This window comes from Pseudophryne corroboree, chromosome 5, assembly GCF_028390025.1.
Source record: "Pseudophryne corroboree isolate aPseCor3 chromosome 5, aPseCor3.hap2, whole genome shotgun sequence".
Taxonomy (NCBI): Eukaryota; Metazoa; Chordata; class Amphibia; order Anura; family Myobatrachidae; genus Pseudophryne; species Pseudophryne corroboree.
This window is the reverse complement of record NC_086448.1, coordinates 611,229,602-611,248,966: the sequence shown is the minus strand read 5'-3', so window position 1 is coordinate 611,248,966 and position 19,365 is coordinate 611,229,602. Positions and strand designations below refer to the sequence as shown.

Here is a 19,365-nt window from a genome sequence, read left to right as displayed (position 1 = left end):
CAAAGCTTTCACTTTCTCAATCTCACTCAGAAAACTCTTATTTCGGAATATTCCGTATATCGGAATATTTGGATATGGGATACTCAACCTGTATTAATTTCTGGACATAATCAGTTTTTCATGAGTTAACGATTCCAAACTGACTAGTTCTAGACAGAAGTGACTAATGGGCTACAGGGCAAGTCAGTAATAAAGGAGGCTGTAAATAACTTTGTATAGACAAGAAAGTGATTGATATGAATATAAAGGGTTTTCGAAAACAACTTGTATAAATAGCAGCACACAACTAAATACTAATAACATTGTTCTTACAATTCCATGATTCACCTTGAAAGAGAATTACTTTCATAATTGCCTAAGTAGAAAACAGAGAACTCAGTCAGGAGAACCCAATTACATACACAAACCAAGAATGAAAATACTTAATTGATCTACACACATTTCAGTTTTAAGGTTTTGAGGTTTGTTTTGTTTCTCCTCCTATTATAAAAAGAAAAAAAAATGCATTTTACAATTTAAATTGCTTTGCTTCTAAACTTTCTTTTCATCACATATTCCAGTAAATCAAATCAAAATCTTAGAAATGAAGTAATTATTATTTGCAATTAATGCCATCGTTTTCAGAAAGTACATCGAAAAGCAATTCCTCATCTCAAGGGTACTGAAAAGTGTGAATACAAAACAGAGCTAATAAGAAAGCAGATTGTCAACATAATAAAAGACAAAGATAGCCAGCAACATCCAATTCAATGTAAAAATCACATAGTATTTATTACTGCATGTAGTAATGAAAAAGTGCAGTGCATTTCAAAAAAGTGCATCAAAGCATAGGAGACTGGATATTCGCATATCATAATCAAAAAAACATCATAACAGGAGTTCTTATCCAAAAGATGTCAGGGTGGTAAAGCAGTGCCATTCATCCTAAAAGGTTTAACAGCTCGACAGACGTTTCAGTGCTACAACAGCACCTTAGTCATGAGCATACTAAACTATTGCGTAGCCATCTCCTATATACACAGAACATGATGGTTTCCATGGTAGCGCTGATGCTATTTTGGCCGCGTGATTTTCGCTTGTACGGGACCCATTATATTATGCTTTTGGATGCCCGGACAATGCGGGATTACTGGCCGCATCACTTCCAGTTACATGTGATCTAGTATTTTATGCTTTGACAACACGGGACCACGTCCTGCATCGCTCCCCTGTAGCTTGGTGATGTGACCGTCACTTCCTGTCCAGCCGCATCACTTCCGGTTGAGCGGGACTCACAGTGTTGCTAGGTTGTCCTGACAACCTGGGACAACAATTTTTGATTTTCAAAGATTCAGTTATATCAGGTATGGCATATAGCGGAGGTGGTGCCAATATTCAAAGAGGGAAGTAAAGTCGAACCGGGTAATTATAGACCAGTTAGTCTTACATCTATAGTGGGGAAAGTATTGGAAGGTATTCTAAGGGATAGTATTCAGAAGTTCCTTGATGCCAATAAGATCATTACAAGTAACCAACATGGATTTGTTAAGGATAGATCATGTCAAACCAACTTACTTGGCTTTTATGAAATAGTAAGTGCGAACCTTGATCAGGGTAAGGAGGTGGATATAATCTTTTAACTTTGCCAAAGCTTTTGACACAGTACCACACATGCGACTTATCTATAAGCTACAAGAAATAGGGATAGGGAGCACAATATGCACTTGGGTCAGAAATTGGTTAGATAATAGGGAGCAACGTGTTGTGGTTAATGGATCATTTTCAAATTGGACTGAACTGCTAAGTGGTGTGCCACAAGGGTCTGTACTTGGACCACTATTGTGTAACATTTTCATTAATGACCTAACAGTAGGTCTATAGAGCGTGGTGTCTATCTTTGCAGACGATACAAAATTGTGTAAGGTTATGAATACGGAGGGGGGTGGCGAATCTCTTCAGAATGACTTAGTGAAACTAGATGCATGAGCAGCTAAATGGAGAATGAGATTCAATACTGACAAGTGTAAGGTAATGCATTGTGGTAGCAAGAGCAAAAACAACACCTACATACTAAATTGGGTAATATTAGGGGATTCTGTACTGGAAAAAGACTTGGGTGTTCACATAGATAGCAAACTAAGTAGCAGTACCCAAAATAGGATTGCAGTAAAAAGAAGGCTAATAAGATATTAGCATGCATAAAACGGGGAATTGATGCAAGGAACGAGAGTGTTATACTCCCATTATATAAATCACTAGTGAGGCCACATCTAGAATACTGTGTACAATTTTGTGCACCATATTTCAAAAAGGATATCCTGGAGCTTGAAAAGGTTCAGAGGCGGGTGACCAAACTAATTAAGGGAATGGAGACGTTGGAATACGAGGAAAGGCTTGCAAGGCTAGGCATGTTTACACTGGAAAAGAGGAGACTAAGAGGGGACATGATCAACATCTATAAATATATAAGGGGACAATACACAGAGCTTGCGCGGGACCTGTTTTTGATAAGATCAGCTGAGAGGACACGTGGGCATTCACTGAGGCTAGATGAGAGAAGATTCCGCACAATGCGGCAAAAGGGTTTTTTCACATTAAGGACAATACATATTTGGAATTCCCTGCCTGAGGAAGTAGTAACGGTGGACTCAGTCAACACCTTTAAGAATGGGTTAGATAAATTCCTAATGGATAAGGATATTCAGGGTTATGGTGCTTAGTTACGCACTATAGTTATTAAAACAAAACTGCTGTCTTTAAAACAAAACGGCTGACATCAGCATGAGGCAAAATTAGTCCTAAAAGAAAACTGCATAGAAGACCACCAATAAGTTGAACTCGATGGACAAATTGTCTTTTTTCAATCTTAGATACTATGTTACTATGTAACTTCCTGTTCTGTTCTATTGTCATTTGACGCACTTGCGGTCTCGTGGAAGCGGGGACGCAGGTGTGGTTTGCTGTCCTCAGGTAAGTCTATTGATTAAATCATGTTCTGTGTATATAGGAGATGGCTATGCAATGGTTCACTATGCCAATGACTAAGGTGCTGTTGTAACACCGAAATGGCTGTTGAGCTGTTAAACCTTTTAGGATGACTGGCACTGTTTTACCACCCTGACATCTTTTGGATAATTACTCCTGTTATGATGTTTTTTTATTATGATATGCGAAGATCCAGTCTCCTATGCTTTGATGCACTTTTTAGAAACGCACTGAACTTTTTTTTATTGCTGCATGCAGTAATAAATATTTTGTTATCCCTAATGCACACTGAGTGAAAAATAATACTACATAATAATCAGATAATACGGATATTTTAATTGCGTATATCTGCAGATATAGGGTTAAGCCCCCACGCCGATCGGCAAGGCGTCTCCGTCACTGGGGGTCCCTACTAGGTATGGGTCCAGGGTGCAGGACCCCATCACGTCGGTATAGGTCAGCTGATTGAGCAGCTTGCCAATATATGTGCAGTAATAAATACTATGTGATTTTTTTAATTAAATTGGATGTTGCTGCCTATCTTTGTCTATATTGAAACCTTTATGAGCCTTGCACTCCGCTCGATTGTGATGTGTGCTGCTTGCCTCATATATATATATATATATATCCTACCATGCTTAATCGCACCTGCCAGTCCCCCATGTATAGTGAATGGGTAGCGTTTGTACTTTGTATGCGTACATACGCTCCTTTTATCCAGTGCCATGCATGCAACGATGACAACAAACTAGGAGGACACATACCTCCCAACATGAGCCTCATCTGGGGTGACAGAATGCTCTGCTACTGGACTTTCCTCTAAATTTATGATTGCCACCACCTGTGCTGAAACACCTTTCTTATCCATTAAACTACTCAAGACAGGTGATGGTAATCATAAATAAAGAAAAAAGTCCAGCAGCCGAGCATTTTGTCCCTCCTGGAGAGGGTCATGTTGGGAGGAATAAGATTTTATTCCTTTTTGAGAATCCTTTGAAGGCAATCACTGCCTGAAGTCTGGAACCCATGGACATCACCAAATGCTGGGTTTCCTCTGCTAGTCTTTTCTGCAGATGTCTTCAGTTACTGTTTGATTCTAATATTAGTTTTGACTTCAGCAAGTGAAATGAAGGCTCAATTGGGTTGAGATCATGTGACTGATTCAGCCACTGCAGAATATTCCACTTTTTTGCCTTTCTCAATATGTTTTGGGTAATTGTTAGAGATGAGCGGGTTCGGTTCGTTGAGATCCGAACCCCCCCGAACTTCACCTATTTTACACGGGTCCGAGGCAGCCTCGGATCTTCCCGCCTTGCTCGGTTAACCCGAACGCTCCCGAACGTCATCATCCCGCTGTCGGATTCTCGCGAGATTCGTATTCTATATAAAGAGCCGCGCGTCGCCACCATATTCACTCGTGCATTGGAGATTGAATGGGGAGGATGTGGCTGCATTCTCTCCCTGAAAAGCTCTGTATCTGTGCTCAGTGTGATGCAAATATCTGTGCTCAGTGTGCTGCAAATATCTGTGCTCAGTGTGCTGCAAATATCTACGTTCTCTGCCAGAAAACGCTCCATATTTGTGCTCAGTGTGCTGCAAATATCTGTGCTCAGTGTGCTGCATTGTGGGGACCACCAGTATATAATTATAGTAGTACAGTACAGTAGGCCATTGCTGTATCTTGCAGCTCTGTGTCAAGTATACTATCCATATCTGTGCTGCATTATTGTGAGCAGTATATAGTAGGACAGTGCAGCATTTTGGTGACCAGCAGTATACATATAGTACAGTAGGCCATTGCTGTATCTTGCAGCTCTGTGTCAAGTATACTATCCATATCTGTGCTGCATTATTGTGAGCAGTATATAGTAGGACAGTGCAGCATTTTGGTGACCAGCAGCATACATATAGTACAGAACAGTAGGCCATTGCTGTATCTTGCAGCTCTGTGTCAAGTATACTATCCATATCAGTGCTGCATTATTGTGAGCAGTATATAGTAGGATAGTGTAGCATTTTGGTGACCAGCAGTATACATATAGTACAGTACAGTAGGCCATTGCTGTATCTTGCAGCTCTGTGTCAAGTATACTATCCATATCTGTGCTGCATAATTGTGAGCAGTATATAGTAGGACAGTGCAGCATTTTGGTGACCAGCAGCATACATATAGTACAGAACAGTAGGCCATTGCTGTATCTTGCAGCTCTGTGTCAAGTATACTATCCATATCTGTGCTGCATTATTGTGAGCAGTATAAAGTAAGACAGTGCAGCATTTTGGTGGCCAGCAGTATACATATAGTACAGTACAGTAGGCCATTGCTGTATCTTGCAGCTCTGTGTCAAGTATACTATCCATATCTGTGCTGCATTATTGTGAACAGTATATAGGAGGACAGTGCAGCTTTTTGGTGACCAGCAGTATACATATAGTACAGTACAGTAGGCCATTGCTGTATCTTGCAGCTCTGTGTCAAGTATACTATCCATATCTGTGCTGCATTGTTGTGAGCAGTATATAGTAGGACAGTGCAGCATTTTGGTGACCAGCAGTATACATATAGTACAGTACAGTAGGCCATTGCTGTATCTTGCAGCTATGTGTCAAGTATACTCTCCATATCTGTGCTGCATTGTTGTGAGCAGTATATAGTAGGACAGTGCAGCATTTTGGTGACCAGCAGTATACATATAGTACAGTACAGTAGGCCATTGCTGTATCTTGCAGCTCTGTGTCAAGTATACGATCCATATCTGTGCTGCATTGTTGTGAGCAGTATATAGTAGGACAGTGCAGCATTTTGGTGACCAGCAGTAGAAGTACAGACAGTACAGTAGGCCATTGCTATTGATATATTACTGGCATATAATTCCACACAATAAAAAATGGAGAACAAAAATGTGGAGGGTAAAATAGGGAAAGATCAAGATCCACTTCCACCTCGTGCTGAAGCTGCTGCCACTAGTCATGGCCGAGACGATGAAATGCCATCAACGTCGTCTGCCAAGGCCGATGCCCAATGTCATAGTAGAGAGCATGTCAAATCCAAAAAACAAAAGTTCAGTAAAATGACCCAAAAATCTAAATTAAAAGCGTCTGAGGAGAAGCGAAAACTTGCCAATATGCCATTTACGACATGGAGTGGCAAGGAACGGCTGAGGCCCTGGCCTATGTTCATGGCTAGTGGTTCGGCTTCACATGAGGATGGAAGCACCCATCCTCCCGCTAGAAAAATGAAAAGACTTAAGCTGGCAAAAGCACAGCAAAGAACTGTGCATTCTTCTAAATCACAAAACCCCGAGGAGAGCCCAATTGTGTCGGTTGCGATGCCTGACCTTCTCAACACTGGACGGGAAGAGGTGGCGCCTTCCACCATTTGCACGCCCCCTGCAAGTGCTGGAAGTAGCACCCACAGTCCAGTTCCTGATAGTCAAATTGAAGATGTCACTGTTGAAGTACACCAGGATGAGGATATGGGTGTTGTTGGCGCTGAGGAGGAAATTGACAAGGAGGATTCTGATGGTGAGGTGGTTTGTTTAAGTCAGGCACCCAGGGAGACACCTGTTGTCCATGGGATGACATGCCTGGACAAATGACAAAAAAAAAATCACCACTTTGGTGTGGAATTATTTTAACAGAAATGCGGACAACAGGTGTCAAGCCATGTGTTGCCTTTGTCAAGCTGTAATAAGTAGGGGTAAGGACGTTAACCACCTAGGAACATCCTCCCTTATAGGTCACCTGGAGCGCATTCATCATAAGTCATTGACAAGTTAAAAAACTTTGGGTGACAGCGGAAGCAGTCCACTGACAACTAAATCCCTTCCTCTTGTACCCAAGCTCCTGCAAACCACACCACCAACTCCCTCAGTGTAAATTTCCTCCTTAGACAGGAAAGCCAATAGTCCTGCAGGCCATGTCACTGGCAAGTCTGACAAATCCTCTCCTGCCTGGGATTCCTCCGATGCATCCTTGAGTGTAACGCCTACTGTTGCTGGTGCTGCTGTTGTTGCTGCTGGGAGTCGATCATCATCCCAGAGGGGAAATCGGAAGACCACTTGTACTACTTCCAGTAAGCAATTGACTGTCCAACAGTCCTTTGCGAGGAAGATGAAATATCACAGCAGTCATCCTGCTGCAAAGCGGATAACTCAGGCCTTGGCAGCTGTGTTGGTGTTAGATGTGCGTCCGGTATCCGCCGTTAGTTCACAGGCAATTAGAGAATTTCTTGAGGTAGTGTGTCCCCGGTACCAAATACCATCTAGGTTCCACTTCTCTATGCAGGCGATACCGAGAATGTACATAGGTGGTCATTCCGAGTTGTTCGCTTGGTAATTTTCTTTGCATCGCAGCGATTTTCCGCTAATTGCGCATGCGCAATGTTCGCACTGCGACTGTGCCAAGTAAATTTGCTATGCAGTTAGGTATTTTACTCACGGCATTACAAGGTTTTTTCTTCGTTCTGGTGATCGTAATGTGATTGACAGGAAGTGGGTGTTTCAGGGCGGAAACAGGCCGTTTTATGGGTGTGTTTGTAAAAACGCTGCCGTTTCTGGGAAAAACGCGGGAGTGTCTGAAGAAACGGGGGAGAGTCTGGGCGAACGCTGGGAGTGTTTGTGACGTCAAACTAGGAACGAAACTGACTGAACTGATAGCAGTGGCAGAGTAAGTCTGGAGCTACTCAGAAACTGCTAAGAAGTGTCTATTCGCAATTGTGCTAATCTTTCGTTCGCAATTTTACTATGCTAAGATTCACTCCCAGTAGGTGGTGGCTTAGCGTGTGCAAAGCTGCTAAAAGCAGCTTGCGAGCGAACAACTCGGAATGACCACCACAGAGGTCAGAAAAAGACTCACCAGTGTCCTACAAAATGCAATGCGAAAAGAAATGGAAATTACCCTAGGGTAACTACCTCCCGGCGCTAGATGTGGAGATTCAACACAGCAGCTAAACAAATAGAGGTTGGTCAGACCTCAAAAGTAGAAATACACAAAAAACAACATATGAAGCGCTTTTGGTCACATATGAAATGAGTAGGTCTAAGCAATCCACATTCTAGAAAATTTAAAATTTATTCCAACAAAAATCATTAAAAAACAAAATATTCCACATTTAGAATATCAATAAAATTGCAATAAGATGTAATAGAATTGCTGCTTAAAGTCCTGCTCCCAAATGGAACTGATAGTCTGAATTAGATAGACTGCGAGTGACCTGTTCCTTTTGATTAGTCCCCTTTTTGATCCCAAATGGACCCCAGTGCTGGTATACAACCGTGAATAGTTACCACTGATGAACTCAAGGTGTTTAAGCGGTTCAGCGTCCCGCAGAATGGCAGTCCCTTGATGCAAATGTGGATAGATTAACACGGTTTCATGGGGATCCCTCTAGCACGGTCCAGGGGTGGTGAAATGTGGGGACTTGGTCCAGGTCCTTGTCTCTTCCAATAATGTCCACGGGAGTAGAAGCACAAATAGTGAGTAGCAGCTTTCACCAACGCGTTTCGTTGCGTTCACACAACTTTTTCAAGGTGCTCACAGTACTGCAGATAAGGCTTTATATACCCTAACATCATGGCTGCTCATTTGCATATGTGATTGAATCTGACCCACTCATCTCATAATGTGACCAAATAATGACAGACACTAATCATACCATAAAATCTTATTCACTAATGGTCCTCTATGGCCGCTATATTGATGACCTTTTTATCATTTGGGATGGGGATTCTTCATCAGCACTACAATTTGTTTCTTCTTTGAATTCTAATAATTTTAATCTTCATTTCACCCACTCCTTTCACCCTTACACTATTAACTTCCTTGACATAACTCTGGAAGCCAGGGGTGGATGAATATACACTTCCAATTATAACAAGGAGGTTGCTACTAACTCCTATCTGCACTACCAAAGTGCTCATTACCCCCGTTGGAAGAGGAATATCCCTAGGGGACAGTTCCTACGTCTGAGACGTAATTGTACAGAAAAGGCCAAATTCATGGAACAAGCTGATTCCATGATGGAAGCCTTTGGTAACAGAGGTTATCCACTCTCACCTTTGAAAGAAACTATTAGAGAGGTCCCTGATTTAAACAGAGATACCCTATTTAGACCAGACAGAGTGGATAAGAGAGATGGGATCTGCGATAATAAGGTGAAGGGAGAGGATATAACCTTTATATCCACTTTTAATAATGAAAGTATGCAGATTAAAAGAATTGTCTGTAAAAATTTTAAGATTCTTAACCAAGATGCTCTACTTAGGGGCCATATAACGGATAGACCTAAATTTATTTTTAGGAAAAATAGATCTCTTAAAAATATACTTGCCCCTAGTTTCATTAAGAAAGTAACTCCCGGAGAGAATGAAGTGACCCCACAGGAAAACTGGTTACCCTCTAGACCAAAAGGTTTCTTCCGCTGTGGAGCGACTAGGTGTACTACTTGCAAACATATGTCCAGAAAAACAACGCATCTTTCAGTTAGGGATGGAGAAGAATACATGCTCACTAGCTTTATGAATTGTGATGCAACGTATATTATATATCTTCTGTCCTGCAGCTGTAATCAGAGATATGTAGGACGCACTACAAGAAGTATAAAAGTGCGATTTATGGAACATCGCCGAAATATTATCAATAAAGTCCCCACACACAGTGTGTCGAAGCATTTTAGGGATTATCATGGCGGTGATCCAGCCTCCCTTCACTTAGTAGCGATTGAACATATAGAGGTGACAAAGAGAGGAGGGGATCGCTATAGAACTTTATGTAAACAGGAGTTATACTGGATGTTTAAGTTGAACACAATTTACCCATCAGGGTTAAACGAAGCAGTCGAACTCAATTCAGTGCTGTGATCCTCCACAAATATTGTCCATCCCCTGATATCTGTTTATTGTTTTTTTTTTTTATATATGATTTTTATTTTACATTTTTATTTTATTTATTACTTTTTAATTCCAAGCCCCCCTATTGGTTTTTAATGGTGGATATGTGGAATACACGATATTGTAGCTATATTGAAACACTATTCCAAATCAGATGACAATATGGGTGCTACCACATGTTTTTTGATGCATTATATATGTCCATTTTCTAGCCTTGGATACTGTAGGTTTTTATGCTATATAGATTTTCACAACAGATTATTGAGACAACTGCTGCTTAGCAGATTTACCTGTATATCATTATAAGCTTAGCCCTGAGATGGGAGATCTATATGAACTATTGATCAAGTATATATTTATATATGTGTAGAGGTAAACCTTGAGCTATATATATTATACTGTTATTTTAAGAACTGCCCAGATACAACGTAAGAAAGATGTATGTGTACAGAATTTACTTCCTGGTTGGCACTCTGGCTGGCAAGTTTACGTATATGCCGCCGGGAATGACTTGTTTCCGGGTTTTTCAGCTGATTGCTGATGATACAGTGGCTGTTAGTTTCCCTGGCAACGGAGGGAGCTTTCCGCCGCGTCACTGTGCGCATCCGCGCCCTGTAGTGACGCGATACGTACACGCTCACGCATAGCAGTGACACGGCGTGTGCGTGATGGATGTGACGTCACCCGATGCGCGACTTGACGCGGCCGGGTGACGCGACGGGAGTTATCCTTAGAGACTAATGGCCCAGCAGTTTCTAATTTAGTTTAAATCCATTAGGAGGCGGACTTCAACTGCGGGGGTACCTGGAATATGTGGAGCAGTTTGATGTGAGCATCTACATCATCGGTATGATTAAAATCCACTAAGCAATACTCCATATTTTCCTGAAGACATTCTATTTCATGAGAACTAGTGGTCATGTGACCAAATTATATAAATAAATGTTATGTTGAATATGAATAATATGGTTAATTATTTTATATATAGGATTAAATTAGTGAATAAGATTTTATGGTATGATTAGTGTCTGTCATTATTTGGTCACATTATGAGATGAGTGGGTCAGATTCAATCACATATGCAAATGAGCAGCCATGATGTTAGGGTATATAAAGCCTTATCTGCAGTACTGTGAGCACCTTGAAAAAGTTGCGTGAACGCAACAAAACGCGTTGGTGAAAGCTGCTACTCACTATTTGTGCTTCTACTCCCGTGGACATTATTGGAAGAGACAAGGACCTGGACCAAGTCCCCACATTTCATCACCCCTGGACCGTGCTAGAGGGATCCCCATGAAACCGTGTTAATCTATCCACATTTGCATCAAGGGACTGCCATTCTGCGGGACGCTGAACCGCTTAAACACCTTGAGTTCATCAGTGGTAACTATTCACGGTTGTATACCAGCACTGGGGTCCATTTGGGATCAAAAAGTGGACTAATCAAAAGGAACAGGTCACTCGCAGTCTATCTAATTCAGACTATCAGTTCCATTTGGGAGCAGGACTTTAAGCAGCAATTCTATTACATCTTATTGCAATTTTATTGATATTCTAAATGTGGAATATTTTGTTTTTTAATGATTTTTGTTGGAATAAATTTTTAATTTTCTAGAATGTGGATTGCTTAGACCTACTCATTTCATATGTGACCACAAGCGCTTCCTACAAAATGCAGTTGTACCCAATGTCCACTTAACCACGGACATGTGGACAAGTGGAGCAGGGCTGACTCAGGACTATATAACTGTGACAGCCCACTGGGTAGATGTATTGCCTCCCGCAGCAAGAACAGCAGCTGCGGCACCAATAGCAGCATCTCGCAAATGCCAACTCGTTCCTAGGCAGGCTACGCTTAGTATCACCGCTTTCCATAAGAGGCACACAGTTGACAACCTCTTACGGAAACTGAGGAACATCATCGCAGAATGGCTTACCCCAATTGGACTCTCCTGGGGATTTGTGACATCGTACAACGCCACCAATATTGTGCATGCATTAAATGTGGGCAAATTCCAGCACGTCCCATGTTTTGCACATACATTGAATTTGGTGGTGCAGAATTATTTAAAAAATGACAGGGGCGTGCAAGAGATGCTGTTGGTGGCCCGAAGAATTGCGGGCCACTTTGGGCATTCAGCCACCGCGTGCCGAAGACTGGAGCACCAGCAAACACTCCTGAACCTGCCCCACCATCAGCTGAAGCAAGAGGTGGTAACGAGGTGGAATTCAACCCTCTATATGCTTCAGAGGATGGAGGAGCAGCAAAAGGCCATTCAAGCCTATACATCTGCCTACGATATAGGCAAAGGAGGGGGAATGCACCTGACTCAAGCACAGTGGAGAAAGATTTCAACGTTGTGCAAGGTACTGCAACCCTTTGAACTTGCCACACGTGAAGTCAGTTCAGACACTGCCAGCCTGAGTCAGGTCATTCCCCTCAACAGGCTTTTGCAGAAGCAGCTGGAGAGATTGAAGGAGGAGCTAAAACTAAGCGATACTGCTAGGCATGTGGGACTTGTGGATCGAGCCCTTCATTCGCTTAACCAGGATTCATGGGTGGTCAATCTGTTGAAATCAGAGCACTACATTTTGGCCACCGTGCTCGATCCTAGGTTTAAAGCCTGCGTTGTATCTTTCTTTCCGGCAGACACAAGTCTGCAGAGGTTCAAATACCTGCTGGTGAGAAAATTGTCAAGTCAAGCGAACGTGACCCGTCGTCAACAGCTACTCCTTCGCATTCTCCCGCAACTGGGGTTGCGAGGAAAAGGCTAAGAATTCCGAGCCCACCCGCTGGCAGTGATGCAGGGCAGTCTGGAGCGAGTGCTGACATCTGGTCCGGACTGAAGGACCTGCCAACGATTATTGACATGTCGTCTACTGTCACTGCATATGATTCTGTCACCATTGAAAGAATGGTGGAGGATTATATGAGTGACGGCATCCAAGTAGGCACGTCAGACAGTCTGTACGTATACTGGCAGGAAAAAGAGGCAGTTTGGAGGCCCTTGCACAAACTGGCTTTATTTTACCTAAGTTGCCCCCCCTCCAGTGTGTACTCCGAAAGAGTGTTTAGTGCAGCCAGTCACCTTGTCAGCGATCGGCGTACGAGGTTACTTCCACAAAATGTGGAGAAGATGATGTTCATCAAAATGAATTATAATAAATTCCTCCGTGGAGACATTCACCAGCAATTGCCTCCAGAAAGTACACAGGGACCTGAGATGGTGGATTCCAGTGGGGACCAAATTAATACTCTGTGAGGAGGGGGATGTACACAGTGAAAGGGGTGATGAATCGGACGATGAGGAGGAGGTGGACATCTTGCCTCTGTAGAGCCAGTTTGTGCAAGGAGAGATTGATTGCTTCTTTTTTGGTGGGGGCCCAAACCAACCAGTAATTTCAGCCACAGTCGTGCGGCAGACCCTGTCGCTGAAATGATGGGTTTGTTAAAGTGTGCATGTCCTGTTTATACAACATAAGGGTGGGTGGGAGGGCCCAAGGACAATTCCATCTTGCACCTCTTTGTTTTTTTTTATTTATCTTTGCATCATGTGATGTGTGGGGCTAATTTTTTTAAGTGCCATCCTGTCTGACACTACAGTGTCACTCCTAGATGGGCCAGTTGTTTGTGCCGCCCACTTGGGTCATTTAGCTTAGTCATCCAGCGACCTTGGTGCAAATTTTAGGACTAAAAATAGTATTGTGAGGTGTGAGGTGTTCAGAATAAACTGGAAGTGAGTGGAAATTATGGTTATTGAGGTTAATAATACTATTGGATCAAAATTACCCCCAAATTCTATGATTTAAGCTGTTTTTGAGGGGTTTTTTTAAAAAAAACACCCGAATCCAAAACACACCCGAATCCGACAAAAAATTTTCAGGGAGGATTTGCCAAAATGCGTCCAAATCCAAAACACGGCCGCGGAACAGAATCCAAAACCAAAACACAATTTCCGGTGCACATCTCTAGTAATTGTCCATCTGTATTGTGAAGCACTGTCCAATTAACTTTGCTGAATTTTGCTGAATCCGAGCAGGTGGTATATCCCTATACACATCAGAATTCATTTGGCTGCTTCTATCTTCTGTCAGATCATCAGTAAACATAGTGTCCCAGTGGCATTGGAAGCCATGCATGACCATGCCATCATTCTGCCTCCACAATGTTTTACATTCTTTGAATCATGAGTCATCACAAGCCTTCACTGTATTGTTTTGTTCCAATCATTCTGGTACAGGTTAATCTGAGTTTCTTTTATACAAAGAATGCTATTCCAGAACTGGGCTGGCTTTTTTAGATGTTTCATGGAAAAGTCTATTCTGGCCTTTCTATTGTTGAGGCTTATGAATGGTTTGCACCTTGTGGTGAAACCAGTAGCGGATCTTGCCACGGGCAAGCAGGACTTTTGTCCGGGGCGCCGCCTTCCGGAGGGCGCAGGGCGCCGCACAAGGGCAAGATCCACCAGGGCAAGATCCGCTGCTGCTGTGTGCCCCCCGCTGCCCCCCTGCTGTCGCTGGCCGCTGCAGCTGTGAAGGGAAACTAGACGCGTACGCTTTTAGTTTCCCTTCGTGGAGAGGTCCTTTACTGTGCGGTGCGCGATGACGTCATCGCGCACCGCACATAATTTCAGTCTGTACAGGGGGCGTAAATGACCACGCCCCCTGTACGAAGCCACGCCCCCTATTGCCACCCGGGTCGCACAGAGCGCCAGAACCGGCCCTGGGTGAAACCTTTGCATTTGCTCTTGTGAAGTCTTCTCTTTGTGGTAGATGTGGATAATGATATTCCTACCCCTTACAGACTGTGCGTCACTTGGCTGGATGTTTTGAAGGTTTGGTCTTTTTTAGCATGGAAAGGATTCTGCAATCATCCACCACTGTTGTCTTACGTGGACGTCCAGGCCTTTTTGTGTTGGCGAGCTCACAAGAGCATTCTTTTTTTGTCAGAATATACAACACTGTTGATTTGATTTAAGGTTCCTGCTATCTCTCTGTTAATGGATTCTGTTTGTTTTTGCAGCCTAAGGCTAGCCTGTTTCACTTGTATTGTGAGCTTTCTTTAAATGCATGTTATGTGTGCACTGCAACAGCTTCCAAATGCAAATGCCACACTTCATCTCCAGATATTTTGCCTGCTTATTGTAGTTTCTAAAAAAAAAATATAACAAAGCAATAACCCACATCTGTCCATAACATAGTCCATTTTGATTCAACTGTCCAATTACATTTGGTCCCTTAAAGAAGATGTGGCTACATGGATTAACAATGGAGCTGCAGGTCCAAGTCCCCCAGTGCAAATAGGCCCACATGATCCCCTGCCGTGCAGTCAGTGTTGACAGGACCAAAAAAAATTCCTGTCACCACCAACAGCTCAGCTCACTCACCTCCGGATGCCCAGCGTATCATCGTTCATTCACTATTACCCCAAAATGGCTTTTCGAAGTCCGAACCACATCATGGCCTGTCTGTAACTTTGCCCAGAATCAGTCAGAGGCTCTGCACCAAACTCATCTAAAGTTCCACCACCAGACCCATCCGATGCTCCACCACCTATACCACCTGAAGCTCCACCCCATCTGAAAGTATTTCTAACCATGCCCACGTCAATCAGATACAGTATGAAATAAGGAATGGGCCTGGTGGAGGAGGCTACCTTTTGAGGAGAGCCAGGTCCGTGGATGTCAAAGCGGAGCAAGCATGAAACACCTGGAAAGATGCAGCGAACACCAGGCTTGGGGGTCTCCTCTCTCCCTGTTTAGGTAAGCGGTGTTCTGTGTCAGTAAATTTATCTGTGTGGTGTCTGTGTAGGCAAAATAGAAACATAGACTTTGATGTCAGATAAGAACCACTTGGCCCATCTAGTCTGTTTTTTTTTACATGAGGCCTTATTAAATGTAAAAAGTTTGAAAAGAAGGGAAAGGGGGGGGGTTCCTCCTGATGCAAGACAATGTTAGACCTCATGTGGCTGGAGTGTGTCAGCAGTTCCTGCAAGATGAAGGCATTGATGCTATGGACTGGCCCGCCCGTTGCCCAGACTTGAATCCAATTGAGCACATCTGGGACATCATGTCTCGCTCCGTCCACCAACGTCCAGGAGTTGGCGGATGCTTTAGTCCAGGTCTGGGAGGAGATCCCTCAGGAGACCATCCGCCCAGGGCCGGTTCGAGGGCCCTTGGCGCCCCGGGCAGGGAATGGGGGTGTGGCTTAATACAGGGGCCGTGACCAGTTATGCCCGCTGTACAGTAGAAGCGCCGCTTAAATGCTGAGCGGTGCGCGATGACGTCATCGCGCACCGCACAGCAAAAGGTCCTCTCCGCGAAGGGAAACTAGTCTAGTTCCCTTCACAGGGGACCACAGCCGCAGAGCCGGGGGACTCAGCGGGCAGCGGAGGGCACAGCAGTGGCGGATCTTGCCATGGTGCGGCGCCCTCCGGATGGCGCCAGCGCCCTCCGGAAGGCGGCGCCCCGGGCAAAAGTCCTGCTTGCCTGTGGCAAGATCCGCTACTGCATCCGCCACCTCATCAGGAGCATGCCCAGGCGTTGTAGGGAGGTCATACAGGCACGTGGAGGCCACACACACTACTGAGTCTCATTTTGACTTGTTTTCAGGACATTACATCAAAGTTGGATCAGCCTGTAGTGTGTTTTTCCACTTTAATTTTGAGTGTGACTCCAAATCCAGACCTCCATGGGTTAATAAATTTGATTTCCATTGATAATTTTTGTGTGATTTTGTTGTCAGCACATTCAACTATGTAAAGAACAAAGTATTTCATAAGAATATTTCATTCATTCAGATCTAGGATGTGTTATTTTAGTGTTCCCTTTATTTTTTTGAGCAGTGTTCATATATATATATAAAATATGTAATTGTTATGATCACTAGAAGATTTTGAACCCTTGTTGTAGTTTATGTTTTGATTTGTATTGTATTTGCAGTGAACATCTGCGTTGCCCCGGTAGCGCAGAGGGTGGCATCACGGTGTGTGTTCCAGGCTGTGTCACTAACGCACAGCGTCATCCCACATTGAAGCCGTTAGGAAGTGTCTACTGGGGATGCCGGGAGATGACATCATTCCCCTGGTGGTGGGTGGGATTGTGTAGTTGACACTGTCCCTTGTCATTGGAGGATTCTTGTTATATAAGGAATGTCATGTTTTGTTATCACTTGGGTTCTTGATAAGGGTCCATAGGATATAACAACCAAGATCTAAAACTGACAAACATCAAATATGTTCCACTTGATCAATATATTTATTTAAAATTCATAACATATAGCAATAACAATGTCCATTGATCAACAGAAATCCTTTTTTCCTCCTTCTATTCTTGTAGAATAGAGGTCACAAATAGAAACAGATAATCCAACGCATTTCATCTCTTGCCGAGACTTCATAAGGGGTACATCTTACTATGAGTGAGGCAATCATCAAAATCAGAAGTGGATAAAAATAGGATTTTGATAACTTACCGATAAATCCTTTTCTCCTAGTCCGTAGAGGATGCTGGGGACGACATCAAGACCATGGGGTATAGACGGGATCCGCAGGAGACATGGGCACTCCAAAGACTATTCATTGGGTGTGAACTGGCTCCTCCCTCTATGTCTCTCCTCCAGACCTCAGTTGTAGGAACTGTGCCCAGGGAGACTGACATTTCGAGTAAAGGAATTACTTAACTAGTGGTGAGATATCTACCAACTCACACCCTCAACCATGCTGCACACATGGCATTCAACATAACACACGCCAACAGGCATGAACTAATGGCAGCAACATGCTGAAACCAAGATAAAACAACTTGTGTAACTGTAATAACTAAACTGCAGGTAAAGTACGCACTGGGGCGGGCGCCCAGCATCCTCTACGGACTAGGAGAAAAGGATTTACCGGTAGGTTATCAAAATCCTATTTTCTCATACGTCCTAGAGGATGCTGGGGATGACATCAAGACCAAAGCTCCAGTATGGGCGGGAGAGTGCGGATGACCAAACTTTAGGTCCTCATCGGCCAAGGTGTCAAACTTGTAGAACTTAGCCAATGTGTTTGACCCTGACCAAGTAGCTGCTCAGCAAAGTTGTAATGCCGAGACCCCCCGGGGGCAGCCGCCCAGGATGAGCCCACCTTCCTAGTGAAGTGGGCCTTTACCGACGTTGGTAACGGCAATCCAGCCATAGTATGAGCTTGCTGAATCATATTTCTAATCCAACGTGCAATAGTCTGCTTGGAAGCAGGACAGCCAATCTTGTTGTGATCATACAGGACAAACAGAGCCTCTGTTTTCCGTATACGAGCTGTTCTAGCAACATAGATTTTCAAAGCTCTAACCACATCTAGAGACTTTGAATCAGTGAATGTGTCAGTAACTACTGGCAACACAAGAGGTTGGTTTACATGAAAAGCAGAAACCACCTTTGGAAGAGAATGTTGGCGAGTTCGCAACTCTGCCCTGTCTTCATGGAAAATCAGGTAAGGGCTCTTGTGAGACAAGGCCCCAAATTCCGACACCCGCCTTGCGGATGCCAATGCCAAAAGCATCACCACTTTCCAAGTGAAAAACTTCAACTCTATCTTTTGTAGAGGCTCAAACCAATCCAATTGAAGGAACTGCAATACCACGTTAAGGTCCCATGGTGCCACTGGAGGCACGAATGGAGGCTGGATGTGCAGAACCCCTTTCACGAAGGTATGAACCTCTGGAAGATAGGCCAATTGATTTTGAAAGAACACTGACAAGGCCAAAATCTGGACCTTGATTGATCCCAATCGTAGGCCCGTCTCCACACCATCCTGCAAAAAATTGAGAAAACGTCCTAAGTGAAACTCTTCCGTAGGAGCCTTCTTGGATTCACACCAAGACACATATTTTCTCCAAACACGGTGGTAATGTTTTGATGTTACTCCCTTTCTGGCCTGAATAAGGGTGGGGATGACCTCCTTAGGAATACCCTTCCTGGCTAGGATACGGCGTTCAACAGCCATGCCGTCAAACGTAGCCATGGTAAGTCTTGGTACACACACGGCCCCTGCTGCAGCAGGTCCTCCCGAGGAGGAAGAGGCCGAGGATCTCCTATGAGTAACTGCTGAAGATCTGGGTACCAAGCCCTTCTTGGCCAGTCTGGGGCATTGAAGATTGCTCAAACCCTTGTCTTTCTTATGATCCTGAGTACTTTTGGGATCAGCGGAAGTGCTCTGCTTTTCGTTCCGCCCTACCTGTTTATGTATGCGACTGCTGTTACATTGTCCGCCTGGATCTGCACGGGACGGTCTTGAAGAAGATGTACCGCTTGTTGAAGGCTGTTGTAAATGGCTCTTAGCTCCAGAACGTTTATGTGAAGGCAGGCTTCCTGTTGTGACCAACGTCCCTGGAAGTTTTCTCCCTGAGAGACTGCTCCCCAGCCTCGGAGACTTGCATCCGTGGTTACTAGGACCCAGTCCTCAATCCCGAACCCTGCGTCCCTCTAGCAGGTGAGAGCTGTGCAACCACCACAGGAGCAAAATCCTGGTTTT

General features: G+C 43.8%; 1 long non-coding RNA gene across 5 annotated transcripts in view; it reads right to left on the bottom strand.

Moving 5' to 3' along the window:
• The window catches only part of LOC134929260 (uncharacterized), a 183,419-nt gene that overhangs the window by 3,880 nt on the left and 160,174 nt on the right, over positions 1-19,365 (bottom strand). The window contains exons 3-4 of one of the 5 annotated variants that reach the window (XR_010178423.1): positions 440-480; positions 313-355 (exon numbers count right to left, since the gene is read on the bottom strand). The exons of 1 other annotated variant lie outside the window; for it this stretch is intronic. This is a non-coding gene — a long non-coding RNA (uncharacterized LOC134929260). The remainder of the gene's footprint in view (positions 1-312; positions 356-439; positions 481-19,365) is intronic. 3 more of the 5 variants (XR_010178424.1, XR_010178422.1, XR_010178421.1) reach the window with 3 other exon arrangements.